The following is a 22,248-nucleotide window of genomic DNA, read 5'->3' on the forward strand; positions in this document are numbered from 1 at the left end:
CCAATATATGCTTTTCTAAGACCGCAATACTTGGTATAGGTGACAAGAGCAAAGTTATATTTTACTATTGTGTCCCAATGGGACATTGCTTGTCCCTTTCCCCTTACTGGTGTTGCTTCTGTCCCCATATCCTATGAAAGATCCTTTTTTATATATACTGTTCTTTGCTGCAGCCAGGTGCTCTATTCATGAGAACTACCTCATTCCAGTCTGACTAGGAGTATTTAGCTTGATTAATACATATTGCCAACTTCTCAAATGAGAACATTTAGGGAACAATGTGCTCTTTTAAAGCCACTAACCCTATTTAATCCCAATAGTACAGCAATTTATTTATATATTCTTTAACTCACTTAAGGATGAGAAGTAAAAATCTACACACACTTTTGTGCTCATGTTTAATTTATGTATATAGTATATATATGTATATAGTAGCTTAGGTTAGAAACTCAAAGTACAATCTTGCCCAATCTGGGAAACTGAACCCTTAATAATTTGGAAACTAATTATCTAACATGTAATGGATTTTTAGATTCAAAGGTAGAGTTTAAATTTTAACAAATGCAAAATTTAAAAAAAAAATTAAAGGTTAAAAATAAAAAAGTAAAATAAAATAATTAGTGAATTATATTAAAAATTATAAGAAAATTAGACAGTCTTCACCAGAATTTACCTTAGGCCAACTACAGGTGAATTGGAGCTGAGAGGGCCATAATGTGGCAAGAAAGAGTGGTATAGTGGAAAGAGAACAGGGTCAAGGGTGACACAGGATTTCTGGTTCCTATGTTAATAATGACTCATCATTTTACTATCACAAGCATATCACCCTCTCTGGTTGTCAATGGAATGGAAAGAAAAAAAGAATACTCCATTGCAGATGTTGTACTCAATCCATCACCATACCTGATACCTGAGAAGAGTGATACTGCTTCCACTGTCTACCTCTTTGTGTCATTATCTACCTCTTAGCACCACTGGTGTGTAGGGCTGAAATTCTGGAGTCAGAGCTGGGCTCTAATCTAAACTCTACCACTCCTGAGCTTGTACAGTTTTAAAAATCTCTCTGATTCTCATTTTCTTCACCTTAAAAATGAAGTTAATTAGGGGCACCTGGGGTGGCTCAGTCGATTAAGCTTCTGACTCTTGATTTAGGCCCAGGTCATAATCTCAGGGTCTTGGGACCGAGCCCTGTGTTGGGCATTGTGCTAGGTCTGGAGCCTGCTTAATATTCTCTCTTTCCCTCTTCCTCTGCCCCTCCCTCCCTCTCTCTAAAAAAATGGAGCTAATTGTACCCAATTTGCAGGGTCACAGCATTTAGTTATTGGTACAAATAATAATAATTAAATGAGATGCCACATGTGAAAGTGCTTTTCAAATTTATAGGTATTTAATATGTAAGAGTGTTAAATAGTATGCTTGTGTTACAGAATTTCCAATTTTTTTATCTGTGATATTGTCACTGTCTTTAGAATCACTAACCCTTTCTCTACTTTTCTATTTTTATTATCTTTTTTGATATTTAATTCATATTTCCATCTTCTTTTTTTAAAGATTTTATTTATTTATTCATGAGAGACAGAGAGAGAGAGAGGCAGAGACAGAGGCAGAGGCAGAGGGAGAAGCAGGCTCCATGCAGGGAGCCCGATGTGGGACTCCATCCTGGGACCCCAGGATCATGCCCTGAGCCAAAGGCAGTCACTTTAACTGCTGAGCCACCCAGGCGTCCCATATCCCCATCTTCTGAGACATGTAACAAAAGAATAAAGAGACACATAGAGGTAAGGGAAGAGTATGCGTGTTTGGATTTGGGGAAGAGATGAACAGCAAAGGCCTTCAGAATTCTTGGCCAGAGATGAAATAATACTATTCTGTTTTTGATAAATCTGCAAGTAGTCCTAGAGGCATCAAAATTCAAGATAGAGGGAGACAAAAAAAAATTACCAGATGTATTTAAAGTGACGACATATTGGTCTTACCAAAACAGCATAGATTTTTAAATAACTTGCCTAACTGAAGTCTTATAAACTGCAACAAGTTGTACTCAGGAATAATGAAAGTAAGCTAAAGGAAGCCACCTCATTTTGGCTTTGGCATTAATAATATAGTCTTCCTTCCAGATGGGCTATTTCATCACGATACTTTTCTGGTTGCAAATTTGTAAAGATATAGGAGAAATTTATCTCTTCCATGGAAATAGAAGATGTTAGGTTCAGAATCAGTGAAATTTGCCTGTTTGTTATGAATTGTTTGAGAGGCAACTTAGGGGTCTTTCCAAGTATAATGGACATTCTCCCAAACAGTTTAATGTGGACAGTACCAGATGAAAAATGCACTTTGTTGGAACATTCATCTGAGTGAGCAGGTACAATTAACTAAAGACATAATTTTAAGTGACACAAGGTGGACATTCCATGGTTACTTTTCATTCTTGTATACCCTCAAGGGGTAGTGAAAAGTGGGCACAGAAGAAAGCAAGCCAAGAATATTTAGTCTTAGGAAGATACAGAGGAAGAGTATAAGATCGCTTGTCTGGATGGGTGTCCTTTGGTATCACAAGGAGCCAGAAGAAAGAAAACTACATGTTCTTTGTTGAACATGTAGTGCTTGATATTAACTAAAAGCAGTTTATCTCCTCTGCAGTTTACAGATTTAAAAAGAAGTGAGGTTCAGAGAAGTTTCAACCCTGCTGAAAATTATATATATATATATATATATATATATATATATATATATATATATATAACTCGTAAGAAACAGGAATCGGCACAGGCATAGCTGTCTCCAAAGGTCATATGTAAATAAGCTTTTTCAGCTACATATGCTGCATCTGAGAGTCTTAACTATCCAACAATGGATCTGCACTGCCAGATGTGTTATATAGAGGATACACATGTATAATAACCAGTCATGAATTCCTAGGTATTTTAGTTTTTATTTGTTCTAAGTTGTTTGAATCAGACCTCACAGATATATTACTTCTACAAATCCAAGAAGTTTCCTGTGGTTTTTGTATATCTAACACTTAAGCTTTATGCATATTAGAATTTTTATAGTGGCAAGAATTAGCAAATTGGACCTCTAGCATTGATCGTACCTCCCAGGTGTTTATAGCTACTTACTCTTAACCAAACTTTCCTTGTTGTAAATAAATATATTAAGATATTCCTGTGGAGGTATCCAAATTGATCTCCATAAGCTAGAAAGTATCTTTCATCTTAAGACAAAAACTGGAAAGAACAGCTTGACTTCTGAGGCATTAAAATACCACAATTCTGACCCCCTAGTGTTCATAACTAAGAAATGAGAGCTCTTTGTCAGTACAAGAAACAAGAAGATCTCTCCAGGCTGGAGCATGGATTGTTGATTCCTGCTGAGTTGGTCTTTTTCATAGGAGCCCGAATAGCCTCTTACATTTCAAAGAGGTGTGGCTATAAGTAGACAATAAACTGAAGATGGGCACATCTTAGAATATAACCTGATTAGATTTTGCTGCTTAAAAACAACAGCTACAAATTACTACGAACATGGCAGGTGTTTATTATTGTTTCCCTCTATTATCATTTGCCGCATACATAAGCACAAGCTTTTGCTAATTTCATGTTTTCTCATTTAGGGAGGAAGAAGTAAAGCATAGATTGAAATTGTCACAAACAGAAATCGAATACTAAAATCAATCACCGTCAAGTAATCTTGTATAGGCATCATTAACAAAGCACTGAGCATGTGTATACACACACACACACACACACACACAGATACTCTTTATTCCCTCTCGCCATTTTATTTCACTTCACTGCACTTATTACTATCTAAATTTATATTTTACTCATTTATTTATTGTCTATCTCCTCCCATATTTCTTCATGTCTACTACTTTCACTGTTCCAGGCACAGCGATGAGAAGAGTGCCTGATGCAAAGTAGATACTTATTATGTGTTGGTTGAATGAATGGATAGATAAATAAGCAAATGAAAAAATAAGTCTAGTGGGTGATGGGCATTAAGGAGTACACTTGTGATGAGCACTGGGTGTTATATGTAAGTGATGAATTACTAAATTCTACTGAAACCAATATTACACTATATGTTAACTAATTAGAATTTAAATAAAAACTTTTTTAAAAGTCAAGGAATTGTTAACTGATTTGCCTGTGCTTATGCATCACGTGGTAGTACAGTCAGACCTAGAACCCAGATCTCCTGGCTTTTAATCTTGTACTGTCTCACACCATATTTTTTAGCTGATCACTAGAAAATTAACTATGAAAAACCGTAATAATTTCCTCCTATAAGAAGATGAGAATGTGGAAACACAGGTTAATGCATGCAATGAAAAGATCATTCTTTGAAGATCATTTGAAGACTATTGACTTATATAGCAACTTTTTCTATCAAAAGTTGATTGTTCTTTTCATAATGACATTAGAAGTAATCAGACTTGTTCCTGAAAATCCAGAGCATTTGATCTACCTAGGTCTGATTGTCCCTGATGGCAGACGGAAGGAGCCCCAAGTCTCAATCACTGACAAACTGTGAGGTAGGGACTGTCAGGAGTTGAGGAAAAGAGGATGGTCTAGGGTCACTTCTTAATCCTGGAGTCACTTGCCCTTTTTACCACCCAGCTCATACAGAGTGGGCCAATCGCTGCTACTAGGCATTCAAGACTGAGAAAAATGGAGCCACAATAGGATAAATCCTAATGAACATCAGGAAAGCAACTGAGAGCTGAAGAAAATCTATCCTAATTTCCAGAACCCCTTCCACCTCTAAAGGAGAGCATGCAGGGGAAAGAAATCTGGAGACCACATAAATGCAAAGATGATATTCAAAGTGACTTATAAATGGTACAGTCATTTAAATAAATACATGCCTCAGTATAGAAATGAAAATTTTAAGTATAGTTTTTGTTCCCTGAATAAACTATTAATGGTAAAACTAACACATGATAGAAGCTGTAGCTTGCCAGCCAACTTCTAGTGAAGTGCGAAGAGATGGCTTGATATGATTTCTAAACTCTTTTGCAGCTCTGCCACACTATAGGGAGCCCATCAAGGTCCACATGTTCTCCCTATTTTCGTTATTTCAATGCCTAGTTTTCTGAATGCTAATTCTCTCTGCTGGTTATTTGAAGTAAGGTGATAAACATGGAGTTTATTGAGAAAAGATTTTTGAATATTTACATCTTTTTGTGGACCAGCTAGAGGTCATTGAACATGATGACTTATTACCAAAGCAAAATAATATGCTTATGTTCACAAATCAAAATGAAGCCAAGTCAAAAAAATCAGGACATAAAATCCTACTTATGGTATGGTCTTAGTCATCTAACATACATATACGCACAGATGATAAGAGAGGAACAAATATATTGCAGTACAAGTGACGGAGATTTATGGTGGCAAGGTAACGTTTGACTTTCTTTCCTCTTTTTTACACAAATTGTTGTCATATACTTATGACATATGAGATGAGAAACAAATGTTGATTGTCCTAAGAACATTGATGAATGGACAGTGACAAGCCAGTGATAGGTAGCTTAGAAGGTTAGACAAATTAAATATCAATATTTTCCTAAAAGCCTCATTGTTAAATAATAATAATAGTAGTAGTAGTAATAATAATAATAATAATAATAATAATAATAAGTATTGTGCAAATTCACACTTTTCCTCTGCACTGGCTTCAATCAATATATTTCTGTATGAAACTTTGGTCAAGAAGATCATAATGACTCAAAATTGTGCTGTCATATGTCTTAATAATGATGGGTGGCTCTTGGGGCTTAGTAGTAGAAAATATCTTTCTAAAAGAAAGATTATGATATAGAACTGCAAGTCTTGAAATTTTTTAAAGATTTTATTTATTAATTCATGAGAGACATAGAGAGAGAGAGAGAGAGAGAGGCAGAGACATAGGCAGAGGGAGAAGCAGGCTCCATGAAGGGAGCCTGATGTGGGACTCGATCTCGAGTCTCCAGGATCACGACCTGAGCTTAAGGCAGACGCTTAACCACTGAGCCACCCAAAAGTCCCAAGTCTTGAATTTTAAGGTACATCATAATCAACTGAAGAGCTTGTAAATTGCAGATTCAAATGCCAGGTAATTCTGAGGCAGAGGGTCACATTCTGAGAACTTTGGCTATAATGAATGACCATCTAAAAACCACAGGTCAAGTTTAGGTATGAAAAATATGAACTGGTAAACTCCAGTCTCCAAAATCTCTTAGCCACATTGTAAGTATTTGTTCAAATCCACTCTTTGTGTCTATTTGTCTGCTTGTGTGCCTACTGTTTGGGATTCTCTACAAGATTATAAGTTCCTTAAAGGTAAGGACAATGCTAGTTTTATTTAGCACTGTAAATCCAATATTCAGTATAGATACTCAGTAAATATTTGAATGAATGAATAAATTTACCAACTATCTCAAAGTGACATATTCTGGAGAGAGTTTGGCTCAAGTTTTCCCACTTTTCTTTTTATTATCTAGACATGTAATTGTTATAAACTTTAGGGTGAGAGAGAAGTTTTTCAATGTTTCATGAAAAGAGAGGAAGATTTCGTTTGTTTCTTCTACCCCATATTCTCCCTCCCTCAGATCAATTCAGTGGATTAGCTCTTCTTAAAGTGATTCTAATTTGACTTTCTGTGGACTAAAGAAGGGGCTGAGAAAATTTTTGTAGACTATGTTAATTCTTGATGTGTTCATGTGCATATGTTTTGTGTAAGTATGCATTCTCACACTTAGGCAAATTCCCATCTAAAGGTATTCATAAGCATGTTCAGATTAATGTAATAGGACATTGATGAATGTGTTTGGACACTTCATTTTTCTGCCAACCATATGATCACATCTGTAATGTGATTGAATTATTATTATATAATATGCAATTAATATGCAATACCATTCATGGGTTTGGTTGATATGTTCATGATGCTGTTCCTTGTCATAGTCAGAAAAGTCACATATGTTCAGAATTCAAAATGTTCTTGACAATTTCCTTTTACTGTTACTGCTAGAAAATAATATTGAACATGTAATGTGCTTATTTTAAAATTTCCAAACATTCCAGTGATGAACTGAGTAATTTGGATCAGAAGTATTTATATTATTTTGTTTCCATAATAAAACTTCTGATCGAGAAGAAATGTACAAAATACTCTTATTGTTGGGATTAAAGATTCATGCAGTTCCTCTAAATGCACACAAAATAAGGAGCAGAGCCTGTTTAATATATTTGTGGGAGGGTAAAGCAGAGATATATTTTAAATGGGAGAAAGAAAACGGGCTAATCATTTTCTACTCTGTATCTCTGATATACTTGAATATTGGTTTGAGTGCTTATTTTTCAATTAATTTCTAAAAAGGAATTTTTCTAAGCGAAATGTCTGCTATCTATCTATCTACCTATCATCTATCTATCTATCTATCTATCTATCATCTATCTATCATCTCTATACCATCTATCCATCTATCTTATATCCTATTACAATAAGTTCTCATAAAACAGAAAATTAGTTTTTCTATAAGGAACTGGATCAACTCAAATGTTGCCAAACCTAAGTGGTTCATTGGCTGGGATTTGGAAATTTTTTTCTTTTTGCAAAACATTTCAATGTAATGGTACTTTTGGACTTTATTTCTTTCACACATTTAATTTGATACTTATGGAGATCCATACCACTAAACATATCCATATAGTAGGAAAGCAATTGCATTTCTGACTCATTATTAAGACAATAGAACAGGTAAAGGAATAAGGCTTTGGAAGGGCATAGAAGTAAATATTCACATTTAGAACTTTCGTGAAATTTCGTGAATACCCCAAGGTCTTTAATTATCCTGAAAAAGGATCTTTGTTCCTAGATATCTTGAAAAGTGGGACAGATTAACTAAATGTACTATATAGACTATATAGATTTTTTTTTAGGTTCTAACATAACTAAAGAACAACCAAAAAAAAAAAAATGCACTAATGTCCCTCACAGCCCACTCAATGGCTTGTTGTCTATTAAGAATAAACAAAGCAAAAAAAAAAAAAGAATAAACAAAGCAATTTATTTTATGCAAATGTAGCCAAAATATAAGTACTTGGAGGTACAGACATAATTCGGCATTGTTCAAAAGACACTTTAAGGGCCTGTAGATAAATGTAAAAACTTGATAGAAAACAAAATTCTTAGAGTACTAAACATATTATTTTATAGTAGTAGTAGGCAATACTTATATGCTGCTTACTATGTGCCAGGCACTCTTCTAGGCACTTTATTTATAATATTGCTTAGTCTTTAAATCATGTGAGGTATGTACTATTATCAATCATATTTTCCAGATGAGGAATCTGGAGTATATCTGAGCCACTTCCTCATCCTCCAAACTCTAACCTAAACACAAGGGAAGAGGTTCTTCCCTTCTCCCTTATCAATATTGTCCTTGGCTGGGGTGTGCTAGCAGTATTTCCCACTTTTGTGGCCTCCATGCTCTGTCATTTCTCAGCTCGAAGCTCACTTTTTAAATTCTAAGAGGTTCCTTGGCCTTTTTTTCCCCTTTGCCTTATCACTTAAGATAACTTCTAATTAAGATCACTAGTATATTATAATTACTGATAATTATTTTCTCACTGAGAGAGGCCTGTAATAGGTTAGCTTCCTTCCAGAAACCAAATGAAAAAGGATTAATAAAGTTTTTAAAGGCTTTCATTTCCAATGAGAAGTTGCATTGCTCGGAGGATGAGTCAGCATTGTGTAGTGTGTATACGTACAGTTAATGAGAAACACTGGGATATTTGGTGCCTTATAAGTGTAAAATATGATGAAGCATGAATCAGAAGTCTCTTGTACTGTAACAAAATAACACCTACGCTAAAAGATTTGGCATTCTGTGGCACAGTTAGAATCTTAACTAGTTCTCCATTTTAATTACCACAAAAGGGTAATTAAGCTGTTTCAAAATCTTTCTTACAAAACTCTCCCTGGGCCAAAAAGTCTGAAGAAAATAATTTTCTTCTTGAGAACATGTCACTAAGGGGGAGGCCTTCATTTTCTTAAGAACTGTAATTTTTCTAATGGTTCTTCTAAGAATAGAGCATGGCAAGTGTACTTGGAGAAGACTGACATTAATAAAGTCATTTCCTCCCCAGGCATGTTAAAAGTAGCAAAATGAAAACTTGAATTTGAGATATAATAGCAACTTCCCTCAAAATGTCCCTGACTTTGCTCTATCTGCACTTCATTTCATTGTAATTATGAAGTATTTATATATTTTTAAGATTTTTAAAATTTATTTATTCATGAGAGACACAGAAAGAGAGAGAGAGAGAGAGAGGCAGAGACACAGGCAGAGGGAGAAGCAGGCTCCATGCAGGGAGCCCAATGTGGGACTCGATCCCAGGTCTCCAGGATCATGCTGGGGAGCTGAAGGCAGTGCTAAACCGCTGAGTCACCCAGCCTGCCCTGAAGCATTTATATTGATAAAGCATAAGGTGTCATTAGAATCTGAAAACTGTATAATTAATAAAGATTTATGATTAGTCTGAAGGGGGCAAGGGAATGGAGGGGCCGGGACAGCAACTCACCTCAATTTCTCCTAGTTTTATTAATGGTCCCATCCTCCAAACTCTTATCTAAACACAAAATATATAGAAAAATCAATTTCTTCTTATTCTAGGGGATACCTGGGGTATTTAAAATTTAGCTTCAAGAGGCAGTTTAAGATCTTGAATCCACCTCCTCTCATGGATACAACAGATCTACAGCCACATCTGGAAAAATACCCTCGCTTCTCCCTCTGCCTATGTCTCTGCCTCTCTCTCTCTGTGTCTTTCATGAATAAATTAAATTTTAAAAAAAAGGCCACATCAAGAGGGGTAAGAGAGGCAGAGATACATTCTCACTGGAGGCCCTACCCGTGCTGCCACAACCCAGTGTTAGGAGAGATCTCACAAATATGGAAATTCTCCCTGAGGGGTGAGGGGTTTGTGCCCCACATCAATCACCCGGACCCTTGAGACCTACACCAGAGAAAGGAGCTCCAAAGATGTCTGGTTTCAAGAGCCATGGGACTATAGGAAAAAGAGACCCCACTCTTAGAGGACTTGTATGCAGACTCACTCACCCTGGGACCCAGTGCAGGAGCAACAGTCTGAAAAGCAATTAGACCATATGTAAAGAAGATCCACTTGGTAGTCTTGAAGTGTCTGCTAGAAGTCTAGCAAGAAGGGCAAGAGGGCAAGAAGGGCAAGGGCAAGAGACTACTAGAAGTCTCTCCAGGAGCAGAAATGTTAGCAGAGGCCAGTTTTTCACTCTCCCTCTAACCTGCTAGCCCTGGTGATACTTCCTATGTTCCTGCCTAATCCAGCCAGCAAGAGCCCCATCCTCATGTAGCAATCCACAGCCTCCTCTCAAAAAAACTGGCCAGGGAAGTGTCCCACCCCTGTGTACCACTCCACAGCAGCCCCACTAAGGCTGTCTGGCATGCACAGCCCACAGAGGGCATGCCTCTTGCATGCCTGACCTCAGTGGCTAAGATGAGTTGCCTTTTTGGGCCCTATAGTTCAGAAACAACTGGAAACAGTTCTTTACAAGCTCCTACCCCAAGGGTACTGCATAGACAGCAGATTGGACTATACCCCCAGTCTTCCTGTAAAAAAGACCTATCCATTTGATCTGGAACTCCAATCTGAGGGGCAGGGTCCAGGCTTACTACATTATCTAAAGGCTACAGAAGTGCACTTAGGGAATGTAAACTGGGGGATATTATCTTTGAACTTTCACTTGGCCCTATTATAGCTCACTGATACCTCCCAGAAAGGAGCTCATACACTCTCCTGGAACCCCAAGTTTTGCACCTGTCATTAAGGGGACACCTCCAGATCCTGATTGTGGTTCCATAAGACCATATATATTTGTATACCTTAAAAACTGCTACCTGAGGAACTAACTTCCAATCAGCCTGAAACTAGGTATTAACTGAGATCCTTCTTTCTGGAGCACTCACAGAACTTGGCACAACCTCAACAGTCGGGAACAACCAAGAGAAAATCAGGCTGCTTAGACAATTATAAAGGTTCAAGAGACAACTAAGAGCTAGGGCAAGGTTAAATGATAAAGTTCATCTCCTACACAGGGTTACTCTTATAAGAGGGGAGAGACAGCTATTTGCTTAATATATAGAAATAACCAGACTCAAGCAAAATTAAGAGACAGGATAATACATTCCAAATAAAAGAACAAGATAATCCCCCCCAAAACTAAAGGAAACAAAGATAAGTAATTTACCTGATAAAAAATTCAAGGTGGCAGTCATAAAGATGCTCACCAAACTCTGGAGAAGAATGCATGAACACTGAGAGAATTTCACCAAAGACAGAACACAGGAAAGTACCAAACAGAAGTCACAGAGCTGAAGAATACAACAACTGAAATTAAAAATACAGTAGAGAGGTTCAACAACAGACTAGAGGAAACAGAAGTTAGAATCAGTGCACTGCTACTGGGGATTTACCCCAAAGGTACAGATGCAGTGAAACGGCAGGACACCTGCACCCCAATGTTTACAGCAGCAATGTCCACAATAGCCAAACTGTGGAAGGACCCTCGGTATCCACCAAAAGATGAATGGATACAGAAGATGTGGTCTATGTAAACAACGGAATATTCCTCAGCCATTAGAAACGATGAATACCCACCATTTGCTCCAACGTGGATGGAACTGGAGGGTATTATGCTTAGTGAAGTAAGTCAATCAGAGAAAGACAAACATTATATGGTCTCATTCACTTGGGGAATATAAAAAACAGTGAAAGGGAATAAAGGGGAAAGGAGAGAAAATGAGTGGGAAATATCAGTGAGGGTGACATGAACATGAGTGACATCTAACTCTGGGACACAAACAAAGGGTAGTGGAAATGGAGGTGGGCAGGTGGTGGGGGTGACTGGGTGATGGGCACTGAGGGGGTACTTGGTGGGATGAGCACTGGGTGTTATGCTATATGTTGGCATATTGAACTCCAATAAAAAATATATACACACAAAAAAAGAATCAGTGCACTAAAAGACAGGACAGTGGAACTCATCAGAAAAGAGTAGCAAAAAGAAAGATAATTTTAAAAAGTGAAGATAGTTTAAGGGATTTATTTTCAACATCAAGCATAATAACATTCACATCATAAAGGTTCCAGAAGGAGAAGAGAGAGAGAGAGAAAGGGGCAGAAACCTTAACTGAAGAAATAATGGCTGAAAACTTCCCTATCCTGGGAAAGGAAACAGACATCGGGTTACGGAAGCTCAGAGAGTTCCAAACAAGAGGAATGCAGAGACTCACACCAGACATATTATAACTAAAATGTCAAAAGTTAAGGTTAAAGAGAGACTCTTAAAAGCAGCAAGAGAAAACAACCTGTTAGTATAAAGGAACCCCCATAAAACTGTCAGCAAGTTTCTCAGCAGGAACTTGGCAGGCCAGAAGGGAATGGTATGACATATTCAAGGTGCTGAAAGGAAAAAAACCTACAACCAGGAATATTCTACCTCATAAGGTTACTACTATTATGAGAGATAAAGAGCTTTCCAGACAAACAAGATAAAGGAATTCATCAACACTAAGCCAGCCTTACAAGAAATGTTCAAGAGGCTTCTTCAAACTGAAAGGCAAGAGCACTTATTAGGAACAAGAAAAAATATGAGAGTGTAAATCTCTCCCCAAAAGGTAAATATACAGGAAAGACAGTGAACTGATCACTTATAAAGCTAGTACATAGGTTTAAAGGCAAAAGTAATCAAAATAACTGTAACTTTAATAATTAGTTAAGGAATACACATAAAGATGTAGAATGTGACTTTAAAACATAATCATGTAGGGAGAGGAAAAATGTAGAGTTCTAGAATGCATTCAACATTAACCTGCTGTCAACTAAAATAGTTCATTAAATTTCTAAACTGTAATAGATGAGCCCTATGGTCACCACAAAGCAAAAATCCATAGGAGATACACAAAGGAAAATGAGAAAGGAATCTAAACATAACACTATAGAAAGTCATCAAACTACAAGAGAGCAAGGGAAGAAAAAAGGAAGAAAGAAACCACAAAACAGCCAGAAAACAATGAACAGAATTGCAAAAAGGACACATCTGTCAAGAATTAATTTACATTTCCATGGATTGAGTTCTCCAATCAAAAGACAGAGTGGATAAATGGATTAAAAAACCCACAAAACACAAGATCCATCTGTATGCCACTTACAAGACTCACTTCAGATGTAAAGACGTACACAGACTGAAGGTGAAGGGATGGAAGAAGAGGTGGCATGCAGGTAGAACCCAACAAAAATTAGAGGTACCTATACTGAGATCAGACAACATAGGCTTTAGAATAAAGACAGAACTCCATAGTGATAAAGGAGTCAATCCACCAAGAAGTTATAATATTTTAAAATATTTATGCACCCTGCATAGAAGGACCTAAATACATAGAACAAATACTAATAGACATAAGGGAGAGAAATCAACAGTAATACAATAACAGTATGGGACTTTAATACCCCACTTACATTAAAGGATAGATCATCCAGATGGAAAATTAATAGGGAAACATACATTTTAAATAACATATTAGACCATATAAATACACACACGCACACACAGACACACAGAATATTCCACTCAAAAGCAGCAGAATACACATTCTTCTCAAGTGCCTGTGGAACGTTCTTCACATTAGGTGTCAAAACAAGTCTCAATAAATTTAAGAAGACTAAGATCATATCAAACGTCTTTTCCAACAACAATGGTGTAAAACTAGAAATCAATTACAAGGAGAAAACTGGAAAAAAACACAAATACAACATGGATGAATCTGGAGGGCATTATAACTGAAATAAATAAGCCAGACACAGAAAGGCAAGTACCCTATGGCATTGTGGATAAAGAGGTGAGATCTATATCTATATCTATATAACTCAGCCATAAAAAAAAGAATTAAAGGGGATCCCTGGGTGGCTCAGCAGTTTGGTGCCTGCCTTTGGTCCAGGGTGTGATCCTGGGGTCCCAGGATAGAGTCCCACATCGGGCTCCCTGCATGGAGCCTGCTTCTCCCTCTGCCTGTGTCTCTGCCTCTCTCTCTCTCTCTCTCTCTCTGTGTCTCTCGTGAATAAATAAATAAAAATCAAAAAATATTTTTTAAACACACACATATATATACACACAGTTGTAACCACCATCCTGATTGAAATATACAGTTACTAGCAACCTAAGTTTCTCATGCCACAGCCCAATCAATAAGCCGCACCATGCCCCAAGAGATAATCACTATTTTGACTTCTCTCACAATAGCTAAATAAATACCTGTTCTTGAACATCACATAAATGGAATCACAGAGTACTTTGTTTTTTGTTTGTTCATTTATTTTATTTTTTTAGATTCCACCTATAACTGAAATCATATAGTATTTGTCTTTGTCTGATTTATCTCACTTAACATAATACCCTCTAGGCTCATCTGCTTTGTGACAAATGGAACGTTTTAATTCTTTTTTTAAAAAATATTTTTATTTATTTATTTATTCATGAGAGACAGAGAGAAAGAGGCAAGACATAGGCAGAGGGAGAAGCAGGCTCCCTGCAGGGAGCCTGATGTGGGACTCAATCCTGGGACCCCGGGATCATGCCCTGAGCCAAAGCAGATGCTCAACCACTGGGCCACCTAGGCCTTCCAAAAATATTAATGGTCTAAAAAAACTTATCGATTTATACAATGAAAATTTTTGCACTTCACTATATGAGTGAACAAAATAGTTTTGTTTTGAAAAACTATTCACCTAGAAATACATATAATCCAGTGGAACATAGATTTTACTTAGTAAAGAGAGAGTGAGAGAGAGAGTGTGCACGTGAGAAGGGTGAAGGGTAGAGGGAGAGGGAGAGAAAGAATCTCAAATAGACTCTGCCTTGAGCACTGAGCCAATGCAGGGCTCAGTCTCACAACCCTGAGATCACGACCCCAGATGAAATCAAGAGTTGGATGCTAAACTGACTGTGCCACCTGAGGACCCCTAGTAGAATACGATAAAAATATATAGAAAGGAAGAATGTACACTTATATGCAAATTTTAAAGAACTTTATTTTTAAAACAATTTCAGTTATACAGAAAAGTTGCAAAAATAAGAATTATTATATATTCCCATCCAGTTTTTCAAATTGTCATATATTACCAAAATACATTTGTAAAAACCAATAAGCAAATATTTGCACATTGAAGCAAACAAATGAAGAAAAAATTATTAAATCAAAATGGATTAAAGAGTTGAATATAAGACCAGAAATCATAAAACTTCTAGAAGAAAATGTAGGTGGTAAGTTCCTTGACATTGGTCTAAGAGATATCATTTTGGATCTGACAATAGAAGCAATGACTACAAAAGCAAAAATAAACAAATGAGACTACATTAAACTAAAAAGCTTCTGCAAAGGATAATAAATCATCAACAAAATAAAAAGGCAACTTACTGAATGGGAAAAATTATTTTCAAAAAAAAAGAAAAATTATTTTCAAATCATATATCCCTTAAGGGGCTAATTTCCAAAATATTTAAAGAACTTCTACAATCTAACAACAACAGCAGCAACAACAAAACCCTACACTATTTGATTTAAAAATAAACAGAGGCTCTGAATAGACATTTTCCCACAGGAGCATCCAGATGGCCAACAAGCACATGAAAAGATGTTCAACATCACTCATCATCAGGGAAATATGACTCAAAACTATAGTTATCACCTTAAATTGTCAAAATAGCTGTTATCTAAAAGACAAAAAATAACAAGTGTTGGTGAGGATATAGGATCGTTAGGTCGTACAACACAAAACTAACATCATGTTGTATCTTAATTACACTCCAGCCTTAAAAATTTAGCTTTAATTTATTTGCTTCTGCATGGAAAAAAAAAACTCTAGCTTTGAAAAATTAGAAAAAGGTACACCTTTTAGACCAAAATCACATGGCCATTTTATAACTTCCTTTTTCCAGATTGCTTAACTAAACTCAGTCTCTTATACTTAAGACGATTTCTCTCAAGCATCTGTAAACTTTTGATTCTTTTTCCCCCATACCAACAAGTAGATATGAAATCATAAAGAGACCTATGAAATCATAAAGAGATTTTTGTGACCAAATTTTTCATGACTTGATTGTCATCCTCCCCTATCTACTACCTTCTTAAAATCCTAAGATAAAATCCTGAGAGAAATTTATCTGCATGCATAAATTGATGTGCTTTTTGCTTCCATGAAATTTTGGAAATCTCTTTCAAAGTTGTGGGGTTTGTGTGGTATGGAGTCGTCAGGGGGACCAGGCTAAGAGTAAATGGTCTACTCCCTTTTGGGGTATATGGTGGCTCAGAAAAAAAGATTACTTCTTAAGACCTTTAATTTCTGAGTACTTTCAATTTTCCTTGGAATATAACACTTGACCAAATAGTTCAGTTATTAAAACTTTTACAGTATACGGAAATACTGCACTTAAGAAAAAAAAAAAAAACCTTTATTTAAAAACAAACAGTAAACTCTAAGCTACCGAATCAATCATGTTACCTATAAGTGCCAACAGTGTTATTTTATCATGCTGACTTCAATCTCATTTTTTAAAAAGGAGATAATACCAACAATTACAATAGAAAGGATTTCTAACTATACAAATGTAGGACTTTCATAACAATTCAAGAACTTGGTGGGTCTCAATTTAAATGACAAAGTTTCACTTCTTATTCAGAACTACAGCATGTGTCTTGGACACATTCCTTACTGCCAATAAATCCCAAAAGTTCATTCTCTAAACAATTTTTTAAAATCTAGGTTTGTTATTGTGTCTTTTGAGGGGAGAGGCAGGGTAAGGGAAGCTAAGTGTTATAGGTGATTCCTCTAGTTATCAAATTAGGGTGCTCGATTTCACCTAAAATTTTTGGATACCACTTGTGTGTTTCCATCATCTTTGAATTGCCTTTTAAAGTTTTACGTCTTCCTATAATATTTTTATGGACTCAGTTTTAATTCTTACAGAACATATTTTAAGGATACACAGCATTTTAGAAGCCGAGATTGTATCAAAACTTATTATAGAACTATAGAATAAACTGGTTTCAAACGAGAACAGTACAGAAAAGAACAGCTAGGGGTGCATAGACAGAGGACAATCAAAAATTTGGAAAAAAAAAAAAAAAAAGACTTACTTTCTCCATTCTGCTGATTTTCTTCCAATCTCCTTAAATGCACTTTTGGCAATATTCATCAAAAATTTAACAAAAAAAAAAAAAGGAAAGAAAAGACAAATTTCTTTTTTATACAAAAATAAGTAGCACCCTGTTCTGACCCACACAGAATTTTTTTTTTTGAGTTTGTTTATTGTTTGTTTTTAGTTTTTTTTTGTTGTTGTTTTTTGGGGGGATATTCTGTGAAAGTTCATTCGACAGACTATTTTTTTTTTAAACTAACCGTCCATTAAATTATTTCCTTCTCTTCTTTTAGTGAACTTGCAACATATACCCTTTAACAGAAGAATTTAAACAAACCAGTATTTTGCCTTTTCTCTTTCTCTGCTTCCGTTCCTCTTCTTTTCGTTTTATTTTTTTTAATTGCCATATATGGCTAGTTACCACTGCTACCTGACAGTAGTATGTCTCGGATAAGGATTTTGATGGGGGTTTTACCCACCAAATGGACAAAAAATAATTGCTCTACCACTGAGGAGGGGACTGCGCGGAGAGAAGTGAGGCGAAGCAAAAGCTTTCCGAATCTCATTGGTTGGTTGGAGTACTGCCTTCTAACGTATTGTTCCAGCGCACACTGGGACTTTTCCTGCCAGCTTTCCACATTGACTGTATCAGAGAGACCAGGGGCATCTGGAGCAAACAGGATGATGGCCTTGAGGCAGCTGTACTCGGCAGGGTCGACGTGCAGAGCTTTGAACTTCTCCATTTGGTCTTGGAGCATCTGTACGTTTTCCGTAAAGACGGCCACCTGGTCGGAGGACCCCGGGGAGGTGTGTAAGCTGGTGGCGGCCAGGAAGGGGAGGACCTGGGCGGGCATGGAGCACTGTGCCCAGTTGAGCATGAACAGGTCACACCAGGTGAGGTGAAGCAGGGCCACTTGGTCATTCACCTCCAGGTCAGGGAAGAAAGGTATCTTCCGGGCCCATTCAACAGCACCGAAGAGCACACGAGCAGCCAGTTCGCAGATATTCTCGAGGATCAAGACATCGTTGGGCTGCACGTCCTGGCTGCCTGACCCAGACAGCGGATATGGCTCGGCGTGGATCAGCAGAGAAATATATCCAGACAGGTTAGTCTGGGAGTTGAGAATTTCCCCGTTGGCCAACGTAAACTGCCCTTGGGGCGGCGGCGCGGGCAGCATCCTGTTCCTGTGCACCGCTTCCCGTTTCATACCCACGTCGATGCATTTTTTGAGGCGGCAGAACTGGCACTGGTTGCGGCGGTACTGGTCAACGCGACAATCTTGGTTGGCTTGACATGTGAAGGTCAGGTTCTTGCCCACACTGCGCTTGAAGAAGCTCTTGCAGCCCTCGCAGGTGAATTGGCCATAGTGCTTGCCGCTTGACTTGTCGCCACACACCAGGCAATTGATGGGCGGCTGCCCTTGTGCTCGCGGCTGCGGCTGCAGTTGAGGCTGCGGCTGAGGCTGCGGCTGCGGCTGCAGTTGAGGCTGCGGCTGAGGCTGCGGCTGCGGCTGCAGTTGAGGCTGCGGCTGAGGCTGCGGCTGCGGCTGCAGTTGTGGCTGCGGCTGAGGCCGCGGCTGCAGTTGAGGCCGCGGCTGCAGTTGAGGCCGCGGCTGAGGCGGAGGCTGTGGCAGCGGCTGCAGTTGAGGCTGAGGCTGAGGCTGAGGCAGCAGCACTTGCTGTGGCAGCAGCTTGGGCAGCGGCAGCGGCAGAGCCCGAGCCCTGGGCGGCGGCCGCGGCAGAGCCTGAGCTCTGGGCAGCAGCCGTGGCTTGGGCCGCGGCCGCGGTTTGAGCAGTAGCTTTGGCTGCTGCTGCGGTGGCGGCTGCTGCGGCGGCGGCGGCTGCTCCTTGTCACCACTGGAGCCACCAAGGTTGCCCTCGCTGCCAGCCGCCATTTCCTCCAGTGTGCGGGCTGGGCCCTCTTTGCTGGGTGTCTGCGGCTCGTACTGGGCACTGGGGGGTGGTGGGTCTGGCCCAGGAGGCACCTGTAAGACCTGGCTGCCCTGAGAGCCAGGCATCTCATCCTGGGGGGGGGCCCCGGTGTCCGTTACCTTTTCCATATCCGTGGGGGCCGCGTGGGTCGTTCCTGCTCCCCTGGCTGTGGACTATGGCGGCTTCTGATCTCGGGTTCAGTCGCACAGCCTTTTGTGTGTGTGACTGTGCGACAGGATGTAGGAGGGCGCCCCCGGCTGGCTCGGGCTTTGGTTGGTTGAGGTTGGTTACTTTTTTCTTTTTTGTTTCTCTTTTGCAAAGTTTTATCAGTTGGTTGTCTGGACCAATGTATTTGTTTTGTTTGTTTCTCTTGGTTTCACTTTTTTGGTTTCGGGGGCTTCCAACCAGGAAGAGAGAGGGAGGTGCCAGGCCTGAGGGAGTGGGAGCCGAACATGGAGAGAGAGGGAGAGGGCGGGTTGGGAGATCTGCAAGTGGATTATGGGGCTTCAAGATAGAAATAGGAAGCAGAAAAAAAAATCTCTCTAAAGATATCACTTGCTTTCACTCTCTCCCTGCCTCTCTGGTTCACTCTTCGACAAAATGATTCTTACGGGGCAGCCTGGGTGGCCCAGTGGTTTAGCGCCGCCTTCAGACCGGGACGTGATCCTGGAGTCCCGGGATCTAGTCCCGCATAGTGCTCCCCGCATGGAGCCTGCTTCTCCCTCTGCCTGTGTCTCTGCCTCTCTCTGTCTCTCTCTCTGTCTCTCATGATTAAATAAATAAAATCTTAAAAAAAAATTCTTACGGGTTTTTTAATTTGGGAAGAGGCTGTTGCCCAGAAGTGCGTGACTAGCACAAATGCATGCCAAAGACTGTATTTCTTGGCCACAGTCCCTTAATAAAATGAAAACTGGAATAAAGAAGCAACCAAGGTTCTTTAGCAATGATGGCTTTTAGAGGAAAAGAACAGAGGAAACCTTTTTTCACCAATAAGAGACAGTATGGAAAGTCTTTTTGACTGAGAAAACTAGAATAGGCTGCTACACTGTACAAGGGGATTTCAGACCAAATAGAATCAGAACTTAAGAGAACTGTGAGGTTGAACTATATGAATCTGCTAGCATTCAACTCTTGATTTACAAAAAGATCAATTTCGTATAGATCAACGTAGTATCATCCACTTCCCACAGAACAAATTTACGAGAGGCAATGCCATATATTACCTAAGGACTTTAGGGTTTGATTGCTTGGAGGCAAACCCCACCTCGGTCGTATAACATATGTGTGATTTGGGGTAAACGATTGTATCTCTCTGTGTTTCAGCTTTCTTATCTTAATGATACTGGATTGTATTACTAAAGGCAGCAATTTCAGTATCCATTTTATTGTTTCTTGTATATTTTAATTGCTTCCAGTTTGGGGTAACTACAAGCAATACTACTACAAATAATTCTTTTACATATATGTTGGCACTTAGTTGTTAACTTTTCCCTGTGATGTATACTCAACAGGGGAAGTTCTGGATTATAGAGCATATACTTTTCTAATATTGATATATAATGCTGTATTGTTTTTCAGTATAGTTGTATTGATTGACATTCACCCCCACCACAGTTGTATGAGTTCCTATTATTCCACGTGTTTGCCAACACAAGTATAGTCACGCTTCAATATCTGCTGCTCTAGTGACTATTTATTGGTATTTAATTGTGGTTTTAATTTCCCTGATTACTAATAAGTTTGAGTACCGCTTATATAAAAGTACTCAAACTCATTTGGATTTCTTTTGTGAAATATCCCTTCAATTTTATCTGTTTGACAATTGCATTGTTTGCTGTTTTTCTTTTTTTTTTTTTTTTAATTGATGTATTGGGCACTATGTTCCAAGACTATTCTCCACTAAATTTATAGATTGATCTTTTTTGACCACTTAAGATCACTGTGCATTCTGGCTTGTGGTTAAAAATAATCAAAAACAGATTCCCTCTGCAAGGCAATTCCAAGGCACTTTTCCCTACAAACCATAGGGATGAGAATGTGGTTCAGGTTTACCTCCCATTTACCCTTCCATCAAAGTTAGTTCTGTAGGGTGCCAACTTAAAATGAGGCCGATCGGTTTGCATTCCTGTCTGCATACTTTCAAACTCCCTTGTTCAGCCAATATCTGTAAGGCAAAAGGTGCTTCAATCTTGACCCTATATCTGGGTTCTACTAAAATTGACTAAAATTTTGCCATCATAATTCCTTGCTATCTTGTCAGTTCTTTGATACACACACACACACACACACACACACACACACATCCGTATATCCAATATACTTGTTTGGTGGTTCCAGAAAATCTAGTCTGCCATGTTTCAGAAAACAGAAGTCATTGCTGAGTAAACCTATAAAATCCTGTCCTGTACCTCATGCCTTCCATTATCTTACAAATAAGTTGACATCTAACAAAGGGAAACCAGACTCAGAACTAAGAGATTTTCTTTTTTTTTTTATAAATTATTTTAATTTTATTTTTTAAGATTTATTTATTTATTTATTTATTTATTTATGATAGACACAGAGAGAGAGAGAGAGAGGCAGAGACACAGGAGGAGGGAGAAGTAGGCCCCATGCCGGGAGCCCGATGTGGGACTCGATGCCGGGACTCCAGGATCGCGGCCTGGGCCAAAGGCAGGTGTTAAACCGCTGAGCCACCCAGGGATCCCCTAGAGAGATTTTCATTAAAGGGTAGAGTTATTTGAAATACCTGATAGCTTTTGGCTATAACTATTCCCCCAGTGGCCTTCCAGAGTAGTGGTAATGTGAGTCTAAATGAACTCAGGGCCCCACTGTCCATGAGCAGCAGTTATCCTGCTTGAGTTTAAAGGATTTTTACTTAGAATAAGAAGCTGTATTAGGGATTTCATGTGCAAAACATCAATCCTGTTAACAGGTGCTTAATCTGCTTCCAATCAGCAGGGCACAGAAGAAAACATATTCTATGGTTCTAATGAGTGTAGGAAAGGGAAGAAAAGGACTAGTTTTAGTATCTGCTCTGCCACATGCTATCTGTATGTGTATATCCACTTTGGGATTTAGTTTCCCTCCTGAAAC

At 38.5% G+C, this 22,248-nt stretch overlaps 1 protein-coding gene and 1 pseudogene across 1 annotated transcript in view; both read right to left on the reverse strand.

Moving 5' to 3' along the window:
• Positions 1-22,248, reverse strand: part of HTR2C (5-hydroxytryptamine receptor 2C) — a 298,109-nt gene that overhangs the window by 99,283 nt on the left and 176,578 nt on the right. The window lies entirely within an intron of this gene.
• Positions 17,352-19,544, reverse strand: LOC144307911 (nuclear receptor subfamily 2 group F member 1-B pseudogene; annotated as a pseudogene).

This window comes from Canis aureus, chromosome X (assembly GCF_053574225.1).
Source record: "Canis aureus isolate CA01 chromosome X, VMU_Caureus_v.1.0, whole genome shotgun sequence".
Classification (NCBI taxonomy): domain Eukaryota; kingdom Metazoa; phylum Chordata; class Mammalia; order Carnivora; family Canidae; genus Canis; species Canis aureus.